We start from the raw sequence: 16,986 nt of genomic DNA, 5'->3' as shown, positions 1-16,986 counted from the left end.
GTTAGCTACACTTGCAATGCCCTCTGCACCAGACCTTGGCAAAGCAAGAATGTCAGAGTATCTTATTATGCTCAGCCTTTAATACAGTATCTTTATTTATGGACAAAGGAATAGGTGAAATTATAATATTACATGTGAAATGTCTTACCTTTTTTAAACTCTCGTAACCTGGCATGTTGTTGGTAAAAATCTAAAAAGTAAAAAACCTAAATGAAAAAGTTAGAAATGATGCCAGTTATTTGCAAAAATAATGTATTTGTGTGCTTTACAGGGTTCATTATTGAACTGGACTGATTTATGCTGTTTTTCCAGCAGGAACATAAGGGATATGCACTAGTTGACTAGCAGAGCAGAAGTATTGACAGCTAAGCTGGCAAGGGTACTATTGGTTATGAAAATAATAACGATAAAGATGTGAACTTGTTGTTTTTCAAAGTGAAGTTATACCCCAAGTGATTGGTTTATTATAGTGGCTTAGTAATTTATTCCTGCAAAATCTAAAGATTTTCTAGCTCTGCAGTAAACAACTGTCATAATTTTGTTATTTGCAGACATTCTAATTGAATTCCAAAACTGCAGAAATCAAACAGCTATTTCTAGGATGGCTAGACCTGATGACATGAGATTTTGATTTCCCAATCCACTGGGTGAAATAGACAGAAATAAAGTAACGCTGAAAAGAAAAAAAGAAATCAGCACTGTATATGTATGGTTTTAAATCAGTCCTACCAAAAAGCTACTAATTTTCTGCTGCAAAACGCATAGCCTGCAAATGAGGCTAAAGTCAAGAGGTAAATGCAATACATATTAAAATATTTGGCTTCGGGCTCAAACAAAAACATCTAAAATGCCTCAGCTGTCAGACAGCCAATTCAGCATGCTAACATTGTATGACATGAATACAGCAAGAACGCCAGCTAGATATTCAACCATATAAAAATCCATCTCCAGGAACTCCAATAAGGGACACATGTAAATGAGTTGTCACATTTTAATTATTTCCAAATGCATTATTCATGCTGCATATTTCTGGTGACCAGTTGATAAAATGTTATTCTTATAAGGTCTCGTGTAGGAAAGGTACACTGATGGTAATATTTGTTGTTGCCCATAGAGAACAAACAATCAGCTTCATTGGTTTATTTTAAACCCTGGTCTTTAAAAAAATGACAATTAAAAGCTGGTATGTTGCTATGGACAATAAATGTTACATTTGTCACTCCCAGCATACATAAAGGACAACATTTTGTGTATCGCTAATTTGTTGTAATGTTACATTTTGTGAACTAAATGACATGACATATTTTTAAAGGAAGCTACAATGTATATTTAAAAGGGTTGTAAAGGTAAAAAATAAATCCCCCTAAATAGCTTCCTTTACCTTAGTGCAGTCCTCTTTCACTTACCTCATCCTTCGATTTTGCTTTTAAATGTCCTTATTTCTGATCGCCCCCTCACCCCTCAAGAGGCTTTCTCCACACCAGGGAGAAAGCCTTGCATTACTGTGTGGAGTTACAGACAGAAGAACAGGAAGTGAGGATTTCTCAGAAGAAATAAGGACATGTAAAAGCAAAATCGAAGGATGAGGTAAGTGAAGTGAATTTTTTATACAAGTTTGTTGTTTAAATTTTGAATTAGTGTGTTTTATATTACATATTTTTTTGTATGTGTTTTGATTCTGTGGGATTTATTTACTAAAGTATAATAATTTTTTTTCCTTAGCAAGTGTTTGTGTTTGTTGTGAAATTATGCTTTGCAAGGAATGCCCAATCATGTGTAAAGAACATAAAAAATATATACCATATTTATCGGCGTATACCGCACACTTTTTTCCCTGAAAATCAGGGCAAAATTGTGGGTGCGCGATATACGCCGATACCCGCTTCCCGCGTTCAGTTTGAACGCCTGCGCCGACATATACCGAGTGCAGTACACTCGGCTACATTCGGCCAGGCTCAGCTTTGCTCGTGCTCACGCATAAACGTCACAGAGCGTGAGCACGAGCGAAGCCGAGCCTGGCCGAATGTAGCCGAGTGTACTGCACTCGGTATATGTCGGTGGAGGCGTTCAAACTGAGTGCGGGAAGCGGCGATTCGATGGGGAGACAGCGCGGGAGAAGCCGTGAGGACACCACCGAAGCCGCAGACGGACGCTGGACCCGACAAGGCCGCCGATGGATGCTGCACAAGACACCAAAACTGTAGGTACTAAAATGTTTTTTTTTACAGGAATTGCGGGTCCACATTAGGGGTGCACGCTATACCCCGGAGCGAGCAATACCCCGATAAATACAGTATATATATATTTCTGCTTGCACATGATTGGGTGATGGAAGTCAGGCAAGCTTCACCTCATTCACTAAGCTAATGGAAAATGCCCTTGCAAAGTGAAAAGCCTATTTGCCCTTAGTAAATCAGCCACTGTATATCTGTAAGATCTGCATACTTGTTGTAGAAAAAAGTTGCAGAGTAAGCCAACCACAACTAAACCATGTGCAACATGACTCTGAACAGATATACAGTAGAACTGTGACCACATCATGAACATTCATATATCTACATGTTCATAGCAAGGAAAAAATATACTTCAAAACAAACCCTAAACCTCTGTAGTTGTAGATAATGTGGAGAAATAAATTCTCAAATTTCACAATAGAAATAGTTTTTATATTAGAGCTAAAAAGACTTGCTGGCTGCCAATGCACAGCTGGCAGGCAGAGCTGAGCAACCAAAAGAAAGTGAAAGTAAAACTGAGAAACTTAAAGTGGCTCTAAAGGCAAAAGTTATTTTTTATCTTAATGTTTACTATACATTAAGATAAAAAACCTTCATTGTGCAGCAGCCCCCCTCACCCCCCCCCCAATACTTTCCTGAGCCCCATCTCAATCCAGTGATGTTACACGAGAGCCTCAGCTGTCCAGAACTCTCCCTCCTCATTGGCTGAGACAGTAGTGAGTGCCATTTGCTCCCACTGTTGTCAATCAAAGTCAGTGACTCAATGAGGAGAGAGAGGGGGTGGGGCCAATCCATGACTCTGTGTCTGATTGGACACACAGAACAGCGGCTTGGCTTGGGTGCCCCCAAACCAACCTGCTTGCTGTGGGGGCACTCGGCAGGAGGGAGGAACCTGGAACGTCAATGAGGGACCCAAGAAGAGGAGGATCTGGACTGCTTTGTGCAAAAACACTGCACAAAGCAGGTAAGTATAACAGTATAACAAGTTCCCCTGGACGACATCACCTGTGAGGCGTAAGGATGAGAGGCATGCTGACATCACCGCAAACAACGCAAAGTCCCGGAAAGAATGGGTAGTTACCGAGAGCCGGCCGGCTCTAATTTACATGACATGCTATTTTAATTCTACCTAACTACATCTTTGGTTTTCAGTAATATATTTTTATGCAGTATCACACTAGGATAGTTTTTTCACCTACATGGGGAATCATTAATTATGGAAAATACTGAGGATCACTAGTGCAAGGAACTTAGGAGTGCCTGCCATGTATCACAGAGACCCAGGGCTGGGGCAATAGCCATAAGCGGAAACAATCTCCCTAAAAAGAGATCAAATCAGCTGGTAAGCGGCATTGATATAAAAGGTGGAGGATCTCTTTTTTCTATCTCATCGCCTCACTTCTTCTTCTTACGTTGTTTGCGTAAGTCATCCATGAATGGGGCTGGGCGTAATTTACGTTTACGTCAAAACCAATGAGTCTTTGCAGGGTAATTTGGAGCATGCGCACTGGGATACGTCCACGGACGGCGCATGCGCCGTTCGATTAAAACGTCATTTACGTGGGGTCATGCTTTATTTACATAAAACACGCCCACCTCTTCACAATTTGAATTAGGCGCGCTTACGCCGGCACATTTACACTACGCCGCCGTAACTTAGGACGCGAGTGCTTTGTGAATACAGCACTTGCCTCTCTAACTTACGGCGGCCTAACATTAGGCACGTCTTTTTGAATCCAGCTATGTGTTTTTTCCCATTTTGTCTTGTTTTGTCACTTTTTCTGTTTGGTGCTTGCACTTTTAGTGTGGCGAGTAGGGTGCTGGTCCTCGGGCCGGTCTCTGAAAGTCTTGGGAGTTGGTGGACTCGGCCTTCTGGTTAGGTTCATGGGGTCTCCCTTCGGGGGAGCCTCACCGAGGAGGGTTCTGTTTCGGCAGTCCCTCTGAGGATGTTGGGTCCTTGTGGCTTCGGCTGCTTGGGCCAAGATGGGTCCATATGGCTTCGGCTGTATGGACCACAGTTACTCTAGTCCCTGCCAGGAGCCTAACGCCCCGGGGGATAAGAGACGGGTCCTCTTCGGAGGACCACTGACGTTTGCACCCGTCGCAGTTTTTTGTGATGTCACTCTTTATGTGTGTGCACATTTTTCCCTGCACCGGGTGGAGTTTTTGGGTTGTGTTTTGCACGCCACAGGCTTTTCAACAGAAAAAAAAAAAAAAAAAATCGCCTCACTTCTTCTTTGGTGTTTTTGGTTTGAAGTCACCGCGGACCGTTTTATTGAAGATTTGTCTTTTAGAATTGTGTTCTATTATCACCCAGTGAAGAACCCATATTTAACCCTGTACTGTTTTTAACACCAACAGTGATATGAACATTGGGAAGGGAATTTATTCTGGTTATTTGTGACATGTATCTACCATCAGGATCTATCAGCCCACTTTGTCACATCCTTCTTGTGATTTAGGAGGACATTTTTTCAAGTCTTCCTTCATTACTCTTGTTATATGAATCATGCATCGTTTAATTCATGATTTATATGTCATTATTATTATTTAACTTGCAGCGCAGCTTATTTTGTTTATATTTTTTCCAGTATGTGTATCTTACATTAGAGTTGCAGCAGCACATTTATTAGTTATATCATCCAACACACCCATAGGGTGTCATTCAGACAGCGCAGTATTTCACTTTGACTTATAGGTAAGTATAACAGGTTTGTTATTTTTTTAAACAAACAAACAAACAAAAAAAAAAGACTTTAATATATCTTTAAAGTAGTTGTAAACCCACTTTTTGGACTTCTACCTATAGATAAGCCTAGAATAAGGCTTGCCTATAGGTAGTGGAAATATCTCCTAAACATGCGCCGTTTAGGAGATATTTCACTTATAGTCCGCCAAAAATTCCAACGACGCATGTGCGCTGCAGTTATTGAACGTCCATAATCTGGCCACAGTTCTACCACAGTATATAGTTGTATGATTTTAGTACAAGGCTATCAGCACTAACAAAACCTACTTCTCAGGCAGTTGAGACATCCTTAATAATAATAATCCCAGAAAAATCCTAATCCTCAGCATAATTTTCATCCTAGTATTAAACCTAAACCTAATCTACTCATCTTTTACACTGAATTAACTCACAGTTGCACATACAAACCTTTTTAAACTCAAGTGCCCAAACCAACTTATTTCTTTCAAAGTGTCAACACAGAATTAAACCTACCAGTAGCTCTGTACAGAGGATGGGACTGATCATCCCTCTGAATGAGTCCTAAGGGACCAAAAACGTACGATTCTGCTTAGAAAAAAAGGGTGTTTTTTTAAAGGAATGCATTCCGCTTAGAATGCAGGGATCAGGAGTGCGTTATGCTCAGAATGCTGGGATCAGTAGTGCGTTATGCTCAGAATGCAGGTATGCATTTGCTGGGCATTGGGTATACCCAGCCATACATTCCATGGTAATATGGTTACTGCATGATTGTCTGGGTATGTGGATGCATAACGGCGCCTAGATGTTTTTGTTTTAGATAACGTTGTCTTTTTAGATGGTTGTATGTGGAAAAGCATCTTTTTGTATTTGACCTGTTTTAATTAATACATTTTTGTCATTTAATTTTCCATCATTTTTATGTTCTATTTTTTTGATTGCTATATCCCTGTGGCTCTATTGTGTGGCATCGTGACCGTTCCTTCTCCCTGGCACAGTCCTTCTCCCTTGTATGCAGCTTTTTGGCCACTGAGCCCCACTTCCTTTTGGATAGTGAGTGGATGAACTCTCAGTAATATTTGTATACCACAGTATGGTTCCCAGTTTTCTATTTTTTGTGCGTATACACCTCTCACCTGTCTTCAGTGTTCCTGATCTGGCAGCTCATTCCCGCCCGCACATCACCCCTGATCGATCCCAGCCGCGTGGGAGCCGTGTTCTCTTAGGCACGCCCACCCTAGACATGTCACTGCTGGCCCCAGAGATTTGTGGGAGCTGTAGTTTGATGGGTGCGGTGTGGACGAGACGCCGTCTATGATTGGATTTGTGTGCGCGCGCGTACACATGTCCCCGCTGGCCATTTCTACTTTGCCACGCCCACTCTGACACGTCGCCTGCTAGCCTAGGGACCTGTGGGAATTGTAGGTTGCAGTGCGGTGTGGACCGATTTCAGTGTTTAAGTGCATTTCTCCACTTTTCCTGGTGTGCCCACAGGGAGTGCACGGCGTGCCGACACGTGTGCCATGGGTTTGCCATCACTGCTCTATGCAATGATATCACATAATGCTTAGGCAAAAATCATACAGTACCAAGTTTTCAACCTAGAACAAACTCCCCTGGCCTTACAGTAGACCAGGCTATGAACATTCCAAACTTTACTTATACCTAGCAGGCAGAAAATATGATTTCAAACAAACCTGTAGCTGAAGGCACTTTGCAGTAATTTATTCTCAAAGCACTTTTACATTTATTTTAAAATGTTACTAAACCCAGGACACTTCATTCACTATATCTGGTCTCCCACAGTACACAAAACATGGAAATGCAAAATATTTTAATAAATATAAACTGCTTAATACCTTTTCTCATTAGTAATATATAGCATACGCGTGACTTGTTTCAGTATCTGCTTAAAGCATGGAGGAGGAGTTTTGATTCTCCCCTGATCCTCTGTCTGGGCAGTGCTGGTTCTGTGCTCATCATATGCACACTTCCAAGGAAAAATAAACTCTCCAGCAATACACACCAAACTGAGCATGTGCAGCCTGACCCATGCCCTGTTCTATCAGGAGATGGGTTGGAGTCAGTTAAAGATGAGGAGGATCAGACAAGACAGGATCAAACAGCCTTTTTACACAATGCAAAGGATTAACCCCTTGGGTTCCTCAGTGAGTATAACAAGCATGCTTTACTGCATATACAGACTGATTTTACTGTTGTGGGTTTAGTAACACTTTAACAGTTGAGTTTACCCTGCTATCTCTCCTCTTACTAACAGTGAATTGGCAGTTTGCAAGATATCTAATACTTAGAGCCTATTCAAACCACTGTGTGCCAACAAAGCTGTTAGCTCTGGGCTAACAAAAATGTTGCAGACCTGATTTTTGGTGCATTGACATGCATTAAGCTAATTAATGGACTATCTTAATGCAATATGCAATATATGCAATATGCATTAGTGTGTGTGATAAATGTACTTCAATAGAAGTGTGTGAAATGGCAGCCTCCGTATATCCATGCATCTTTACTTTAGGCTGCATTCACACCTCAACATTTTGTTTTCAGGCAGAAAGTTGCACTTTTTTACCACGATTTTGCTGCGATTTTTGCCTAGATTTTGCACAGGTTAAAAGGTCACCAATGTAAAAAGCAGAAAAATGCCTGTAATCTGCTCAAAAAGAAGCTCATGTACTTTTTTGAGCTTCAGGCATTTTGCTTCAGGCTACAAAATGCTCAGATGTGAACAGGGGCCAATTAAATGAATGGGATTTTGCTTGTTGGCAATGTTTCAGGTGTTTTTTCTGGCGTTTTACGAGCTCAAAATGTCCGGGTGTGTATGCAGTCCTTTAGTCTACTATTTCTCAAGTTCAAGCAGATACATTGATAATTTTTGCATGTTTAAATGGGTACAACAAGTGATTGTTACAAAATTAATCTGATGGCTTACAATCTCATTAAAATCAGTTCCTTTAAGTCATTACTGGGTTCTTACCATGTGTACTTTAACTATTCTTCTTTATTATTTTGTAAATACCTGTCATCATAGCTGTACAATTAACTTGTTACCCTCAAATAAACTAATTGTATATGACAAGATAGCACTTAATTGTTACTTGCGATTACTAATATGATTTACATAACATTATGAACTATAAAGCTTATAAAAATACTATAGCTAATACTAACAAAGATTCTTCACAGCACATCTTAAGACAATCACAAGTCATCTCCTAATTATGTTTGTTTTTAGCCAGCTACATCATAGAAAACTAAATCAATAAGTGAATGACTTGCAAATTAGCATAGATTACAACAATCTGCATGACTGAACAATGCAATATAGGTCCCTAACTTGTGGAGATAATTGAAAACTGTGACCTCTGGGGTATGCACTGAGATATAACCTTGAAACAGTTCTCCTACATATAAATGTTTTCACATATTCAGTATTCAGGGATTGGAATGCAGAATGTACAAAAAAAAAAAGAAAGTTAAGTTCAGTCTTGGCTGTGGTGTGATAAAAAAAGAGAAAAAAACAATGTTATAAAATCGACATAATATTGTATCAACATCAAAAGTATGTTGTGCATATATACCTGTAGCACTTCACTAACTTCCTTCCCCCCAGGCAGGGATAGCTCCACACCTAGTCACCCCTTGCCTCTCCATGCAGCAGGTATAAAGAGAGACAGCTTATCAACACCTCCCTAGGCCTAATCCAGGGAAGTCAAAAAGACCCTGCTCAAGGTCACAAATATTTATACCCTTTCCTATAATACTGCACTGGCAATGACATTCCTAGTGGTTGCCTGAGAAAGGATAGGAGGGGGACTGAGCCACAAAATGTACCTTGACTGATTACAAAATTAACCTTGGTCTGAATTTAGCAAGATGCTCCAGATTTAAGTAGGCAGGTTACTTACCCATATATACTCAAGTATAAGCCGACCCGAATATAAGCAGAGGCACCTAATTTTACCACAAAAAAAATGGGAAAATGTATTGATTTGATTAAAAACCTAGGGTAGGAAATGCAGCAGCTACTGTTAAACAATGCCCATCTGTAGCCTCACTGTGCCCATCTGCAGCCTCACTGTGCCCATCTGCAGCTTCACTGTGCTTATCTGCAGCCTCACTGTTCACATCTTCAGCCTCACTGTGCCCACCTGTATCATCAGTGCCCATCTGCAGCCTCACTGTGCCCATCTGCAGCCTCATGTGCCTTTGATTACGATCTCCCGCTGTGTCATGCAGTCTTAACTGTTTGGCGGCCATCCACTGTAACAAAGCCCTGCCTCCTCCTCGTCCGTAATAGACGGAACACTGATTCTGTTTCCCAGCATTGTATCAATGTTCTGTCTATCATGGATGAAGAGGAGGCAGGGCTTTGTTACAGTGGACAGCTGCTGAACAGTTAAGACTGCATGACAGACCGTCACTCGAGTATTAGCCAAGGGGGGCTTTTTCAGCATAAAAAATGTTCTGAAAAAGTTGGCTTATACTCGAGTATATACAGTGGGCCAGATTCAGAAAGACATACGATGGTGTATCTCCTGATACGCCATCGCATCTCTGAGTGCGCTCGGTCGTATCTATGCGACTGATTTATAGAATCAGTTACGCATAGATATCCCTAAGATTCGCCAGGTGTAAGTGTCTTACACCGTCGGATCTTAGGCTGCAATTTCAGGCTGGCCGCTAGGTGGCGCTTCCGTATGTTTTACACAAGGAATATGCAAATTAGGATTTACGCCGATTCAGAAACTAACGACCGCCCGGCGCTTTTTTTTTACGCCGTTTGCGTTCGGGTTTTTCTGTCGATACGTTACGCCGGCCGGACAGATACGCTCAGGTATCTGAATCCGGCCCAGTGCCTTTTATAATAAAATTTCATCTGTAGAATATCCCCAAATTCATTTATGTGTATGAAATGCTGTGGCAAAAACTATTATATTTACCTGTATGTAATCATTCAAAATGAAGCAAAGGTTTCGGATGTATTCTATGCCCAGCACCTAGAGCATTCAGGTAAGGTCCAAGTTTTAGAGGGAAACTGCTCACAATAAAAAAAAAGTGTGAGGTTCTCCTAAAAATCTGTACCAGATCTATAATCCAAACATGAACAACAAAACGAGAGAATAAAGTTCCCCCAAAGAAGACCAATATTAGAACTCTCTGGAAAAAACAATGAATTTTATTAAGTAGAAAAACATGCAGCAAAGAACATATAGAAAAAAAGTGGCAGATAAACAGAGAGGTGTCACAATTAAAAAGACAACGTTGTCAATTAAAATCATGGGAATCGCACCTGCGCATCACACATGCATAACCCAGTCACCAAACACACCAGATTCAGGCACACTATTTATAGAGCACAGCTCAACGAGGACACCCTAGGAACTTGGGTAAATTATACAGTCTTGTGTACAAGGGGAGTTCCAGTGGGCTGTATGTGCTATTTAGGGAAAAGTGGCTCCTGAAATGAGGATAATGCCCCCTTACAATGATGGGCAGAATGCTACACTTTTAGACAAGTAAAAAGATCCTACAGCTTACTTTTTCAAGTGGTATTTGTCATATATTTATGCAGCAGGAACCATCAAATGGGAGGCCATTCAGCCATAGCCTAAGGGGACCAATGAAACTGTTGAGGAACTCCAGGGTTCAAGAAGGGTTGGCCTTGCCTATGTACAAAAGAAGAGCTAGATCATATGATCTAAAAAGAAGGACTAGGTCACCTCATACATGTCATTGTGAATATAAAAACAACTTAAAGTGTTAACTAAAGTAAACTTTATTCTTCATTTTGGATAGCATAAGGGAGGGTCATAACCCCTGTCAGAGGGTCATAACCCCTTTTTTCCCATCTGTCCCATTGGGGAGGTTTCCCTTCACTTCTTGTCCCATAACCAAAACAGGAAGTAGGAGTAAATCCGTCTAAAGTGAGGGAATTCCAGGGTGTCACCAGGGTCACCAGAACTAGTTTCACAATTTGATGGTTTCCCCTCTATAACTGTTCTGATGTCAACCAAACATGTGAGAATCTCTTGTACTTTCACTTTTGATGATAAGAATAAACAGGACATATAAAGAGGGTAAATCTCCACAACGAAGGCAATGACGGCGAAAAAAAAACAACTAAAAATAGGTTTTGCTTTTTGTTATATATTTACAACTCAGTCTAGCCTAATTCAATTTCTTAAGCTACTTGCATGACAAACAAAGCAGCTCAGAAGCAAAGGAGACAAATCAGAAACATATAAAAGCATGCTGCATTTAACTTCCTTCTGAGGCAGATATCATGTACATGATCCCTGAAGCCACTAGGAATTAATACAATTCTAGTCTTATGCATACCCTACTGCCTCGTACACACGGCCGGACTTTCCGAGAAAAAAAGTCAGAAAGTCCGGCCGTGTGTAGCCTCCATCGTACTTTTTTTGTCGGAAGTCCGACGGACCTTAGATAAAGAACCTGTTCTCTATCTTTCCGTTGGACTTCCGACTGACTCACGGCGGACTTTTGCATGGTCAAACTTTTCAATTCTGTAGTGAAAGGAAAATTCAAACAAGTGGTAAAAAGAAATCCTTCAATGAGGGCATGTGTTCTGGATATTCCCAAACTATAGATGATCCCTCTTACTCCTTTCTGTGTCTCTGGGAAATTGCTTTACAAAACTGCAGACAGAATGTGGAACTATAGTCAACACCTTTACCATTTCAGTTTTGCATGTATCAGTCAGAGATGTGGCTAAACCCACATTTCATGAGTTATAATGCAAAATGTGAACCAGAATGACCCAGTATATTATTTTTAATAATACTTGCCAAATATCTCACACAATTTAACAGTGTACCTGGGCTCAATTCTAAGAAAACATTACTAAAGTTCAGATGCCAAATACGAATCCCACTGAAGTCAGTGAGAGCCAAATGTTAAGAAAACAGGACAATTTTTATGCCAATAGGCAAGGTACTGAAAAAAATTGCATGGGGGAGGCTTGTCACTGTTATAAAGGACATGTGGTAAAGTCAACATTTTTTTTTAATCCATTTGGCAGGGAGCAAAATTTTTAGTAATGCTTAAAATAAAACATTAAACAATTATTTTAATAATATGAATGTGAGCTTGTGCATCTGGGCAATGTATACAACCTACTACAGCAAAACTGTAAATTACAATATAAAGAGTATGTTTAAATTGCAGGCAAAATGACAGTTCCCAGCTGATTAATTCTGTTTGAAAACAAAGTGGCAAGAGATTCCATTCCTCTACACCAGAACCGTATCTTAGATAAAGATCTGATATTGATGTTAATGGGGGATCCCAACGCACAAAAAATAAAAAATAAAATAGCAATGCTGGAAATGCATGCATATTGACGTCACTGGTTGTTAAGTTCACCTTTTCACAAATAATTTAACAAATATCCTGGTCTGCCCTCTGGACCCCACTGTACATAGTGGCCATGATGTCCTGTGCTGCCAGTACAGCAGTTCATACATCGTACACCACAATACACAGTACTGGAATGGTTATACTTTATAACGCTTGCAATGACAACCATGCATCAGTCAGTGTATCCACATGACAATGCTGACCAATGAGAAGAACTTATTTTCTTGGGACACTTTACCTGAAGCTGAAGTCTCAGATGCACTTCTCATTGGCAAGCACAGTTACATGGCTGTGATGACCAATGAGTGCTTACCATTGCAAGCGTTATGATGGATACTCACTCTGGATTGGTGTATTGTGGTGTTCGGTGTAGACTGCTACACCAGCAGCATGAGGCATCATAGCAGCTAAGTACAACAGGGTCCAAAGGTTGGCAAGGATATTTGGAGTTAGGTCACCTTTTAATTTTTCATGAAAGGTGACCTTACCCTTTAACATACCAACTGGTATCCTTAACAGCCATTGACAGTTAGAAGCTATCATGTATAAGAACAGTAGCAATACTATGATTAAACATGTTGTTTGGCTCCAGCCAAATGGGTAAATGTTCAGGCATTCATCCAAATGCCCAGACAGCCAAGGTACAGTCCACATTTGTGTTCAGACCAAAGCTTAAAAGAGAAGTATGTTTTTTTTTGTTTTGAGATTCATACTTACCTAGGTGGATGCAGCATCATACTGATGCTGCAGCTGTCCCCCGGCATCTCTGCACTGAGAACCAAGCCACTGATCACTTCTGATGTTCTCACTCCTCCCAGTGCGGAGCGATTCTAACTGTCAGTCAGCATCTCCCCTGCTCCATTCCTCCACGCTCACTGGAGCACTGAGCTGTGGAGGGGCAGGGAGCAGCCATCTTGCTGAGACACTGAGACTGCCATCGGTCAAGGCAGCTGGCGGATCCAGACTTCTGAAGTCAGGATGACACGCTGCCTCGACTGATTGCAGTGACATCAGCGGAGAGCGGACTTCAGACCGCTCTCTGCTGAAAACGGGTCACAGGAGTGCAAAACAAGTTGCACTTCTGTGACCCATAGGAGAAGCCCAGCCTAAAAATCTTAGGCTGGACTTTTCCTTTAAGCTTATCCCTAATCACAAATCAGTGAGTATCTTCCAACTGATAAAAACATTATGACTATCCTGCACTCAGTAGAGGATAATTAGACGCCAGCATTGTACTTAAATACTGACAACTATATTGGTATGTCTATGCCACCATGCCGTTGTGTATTGGGATGGGCTATGCAGACCCCAGAATGTTGGCTACTTTAGTATTGTGTGGGTCCCACATATCTGCCTTCATATAAATGTAAATGCATAAACATAAGATATTTAAGGCAGTGTACAGCTCCAGAGCCAAAAGGTCTAATGAGCTAAGAAACATATTTTGTACTGACAAGAGAGTAAACACTAAACACTAATTTATTCTGAGTGCTGGATAGTATTGTATAAGAAAGATTTACCTCTACGCTTCACAGATTTCCCCCAGGATTTCCATTTCAAGATAAAACCTTCAGATAAACTTTCTCATGCAAAAGCATTCTGCTCTGTGATGCTAATCAACTGAATCTGCGTTTCCCTTTGTTTGCCATTTGACAATGTTCTTCAAAAGCAATGTCAAAATTTTGTACATGATAATAATGGCAACAAAAACATTAAGTTGCTGATGTTACGTATATTTTTTCCCATAGATGTTGAAGTATTTTTATTACAAAGAGGAACATTATGCTATGAAATAACAGTGAGTCAAATTGAAATTTACAGGTAGATATCAGTATAGTTTCTCTCCATTAAGTGACAAGTCTGATAAATGTACTGTCATGCACCTAAATGCCAGCGCTTTGTGGCCGTGCATCAATTAACATTTAATTTGACTTTTACAGCCTCACTGATCACCTCTTTTCATTCCTTCAATAATAATGATTGTTATTGTTCAGCAGTGACTATTCATGAGTAGCTCAATAGCTCACAAACAACATTTTACAATAATGAACCCAAATAAAAATAGCTAGCAACTGATCCTAAAAGCTGGGTACAAATGGCAAAGAACTGGTAAAAATAAACTGATGCTGCAAAACAGTCTATTGAAAAGTTAAATAATGCACAGAGGACAAACATGCATTAGAGTGGTAGAAAGGTGGCCAGAACCCCAGAAAAAAACAAATATGTGAGCAGCTACTGTATACCACACATATTTGGTATCAATAAGAGGTGATAGAGTGCCCCCTTCACATATTCCAGGGCTCAAAATTTCAAGTCCTGAGCTACTAGCCAGGCCTCAAGTGTTACTCGCCACCAGTTGCCACACCCAACCCCTAAACATGCCCTCATAAATTATCTCATGAAATTACACATTAAATGTTTTATGCAGAATTAAGCAAAATTATTCATACTCATTAATGCAGCCTACCCATTTCCACCAATCCAGCCTCACCCATGTCCACTAATGCAGCCTGCCCGTGTCCACCAATGTAGCCTACCCCTGTCCACCAATGCAGCCTACCCATGTCCACCAATGCAGTCTTCCCGTGTCCACCAATGCAGCCTTACCCATGTCCACCAATGTAGTCTACCCGTGTCCACCTATGCAGCCTACCCATGTCCACCAATGCAGGCTCACCCGTGTCCACCAATGCAGCCTCACCCATGTCCAGCAATGCAGCCTACCCCTGTCCACCAATGCAGCCTACCCATGTCCACCAATGCAGTCTTCCCATGTCCACCAATTCAGCCTACCCGTGTCCACCAATGCAGCCTCGCCCATGTCCACAAATGCAGCCTCGCCCATGTCCACCAATGCAGCCTACCCGTGTCCACCAAATCAGTCTTCCCGTGTCCACCAATGCAGCCTCACCTGTGTCCACCAATGCAGCCTCACCCGTGTCCAGCAATGCAGCCTCACCCGTGTCCAGCAATGCAGCCTCACCCGTGTCCACCAATGCAGCCTCACCCGTGTCCACCAATGCAGCCTTCCCGTGTCCACCAATGCAGTCTTCCCGTGTCCACCAATGCAGCCTCACCCATGTCCACCAATGCAGCCTGCCCATGTCCACCAATGCAGCCTATCCGTGTCCACCAATGCAGTCTTCCTGTGTCCACCAATGCAGCCTCACCTGTGTCCACCAATGCAGCCTACCCGTGTCCACCAATGCAGCCTACCCGTGTCCACCAATGCAGCCTACCCGTGTCCACCAATGCAGCCTACCCGTGTCCACCAATGCAGCCTACCCGTGTCCACCAATGCAGCCTACCCGTGTCCACCAATGCAGCCTACCCGTGTCCACCAATGCAGCCTCACCCATGTCCACCAATGCAGCCTTGTCTGTGTCCATCATGCTGCCTACCTGTGTCCATCATGCTGCCTACCTGTGTCCATAATGCAGCCTACCTGTGTCCATAATGCAGCCTACCCATGTAGATAATGCTGCCTACCCATGTAGATAATGCTGCCTACCTGTGTCCATAATGCAGGGGAACAGAGGAGAGGAAGAGCATTAGCCGGCCGGCCGGATGATAAGACCGCAGAGGGACAGCTTTGATTTAAATCTCTGTGTGTTCCCACCGCTCGGCGACACATACAGCCCCGCCCCCTGGTCGGGGGACTTTGATTCATGTCACTTGTCCCGGAAATGGACAGGTGTTCTGTCTATCAAATTCCCCAGGACCAGGGGGAGGGGAAAATTTGGCTATTGCAAAGAAAGCCGCTAGTGGTGTCCCCCGTGCTCTGAATCATGCAGCTGGATCTCTCTTCTCTCTTCCCCTCCACAAGCGCTGGGAGAAGGACTCCCATACCACCCGCCAGCTGGCAGTGCTCGCCCCCCTCTCTCCCAGGCAACCCTTCCTCGTCAGATCTCAAAATCCACTCGCAAAATGCGAGCAGGCGAGTGGATTTTTTGAGGACTGACATATTCTACACTGAGCAAAATTATAAACGCAATACTTTTGTGTTAGCTCCTATTTATCATGCGTTGAACTGAAAGATCTACAAATTTTTCTATTTGTACACAAAAGGCCAATTTCTCTCAAATGTTGCTCACAAATCTGTCTAAATCTGTGTTAGTGAGCGCTTCTTCTTTGCCAAGATAATCTATCCACCTCACAGGTGAGGCATATCAAGATGCTGATTAGACAGCATGATTATTGCACAGGTGTGCCTTAGGCTGGCAACAATAAAAGGCCACTCTAAAATGTGCAGTTTTATTGGGGGGTCCAGAAACCAGTCAATATCTGGTGTGACCACCATTTGCCTCACGCAGTGCAGCACATCTCCTTCGCATAGAGTTGATCAGGTTGTTGATTGTGGCCTGTGGAATGTTAGTCCATTTCTCTTCAATGGCTGAGTGAAGTTGCTAGATATCGTCAGGAACTGGAAAATGCTGCCTTATTCGCCGATCCAGAGCATCCCAAACATGCTCAATGGGTGACATGTCCGGTGAGTATGCTGGCCGTGCAGGAACTGGGATGTTTCCAGCTTCCAGGAATTGTGTACAGAGCCTTGCAACATGGGGCCGTGCATTATCATGCTGCAACATGAGGTGATGATCGTGGAACATCGGGCCTCAGGATCTCGTCACGGTATATTTGTGTATT

The sequence above is a fragment of the Rana temporaria genome, chromosome 4, assembly GCF_905171775.1.
Source record: "Rana temporaria chromosome 4, aRanTem1.1, whole genome shotgun sequence".
Classification (NCBI taxonomy): domain Eukaryota; kingdom Metazoa; phylum Chordata; class Amphibia; order Anura; family Ranidae; genus Rana; species Rana temporaria.
The sequence above is the reverse complement of the archived record's forward strand: the minus strand, read 5'-3'. Positions refer to the sequence as shown.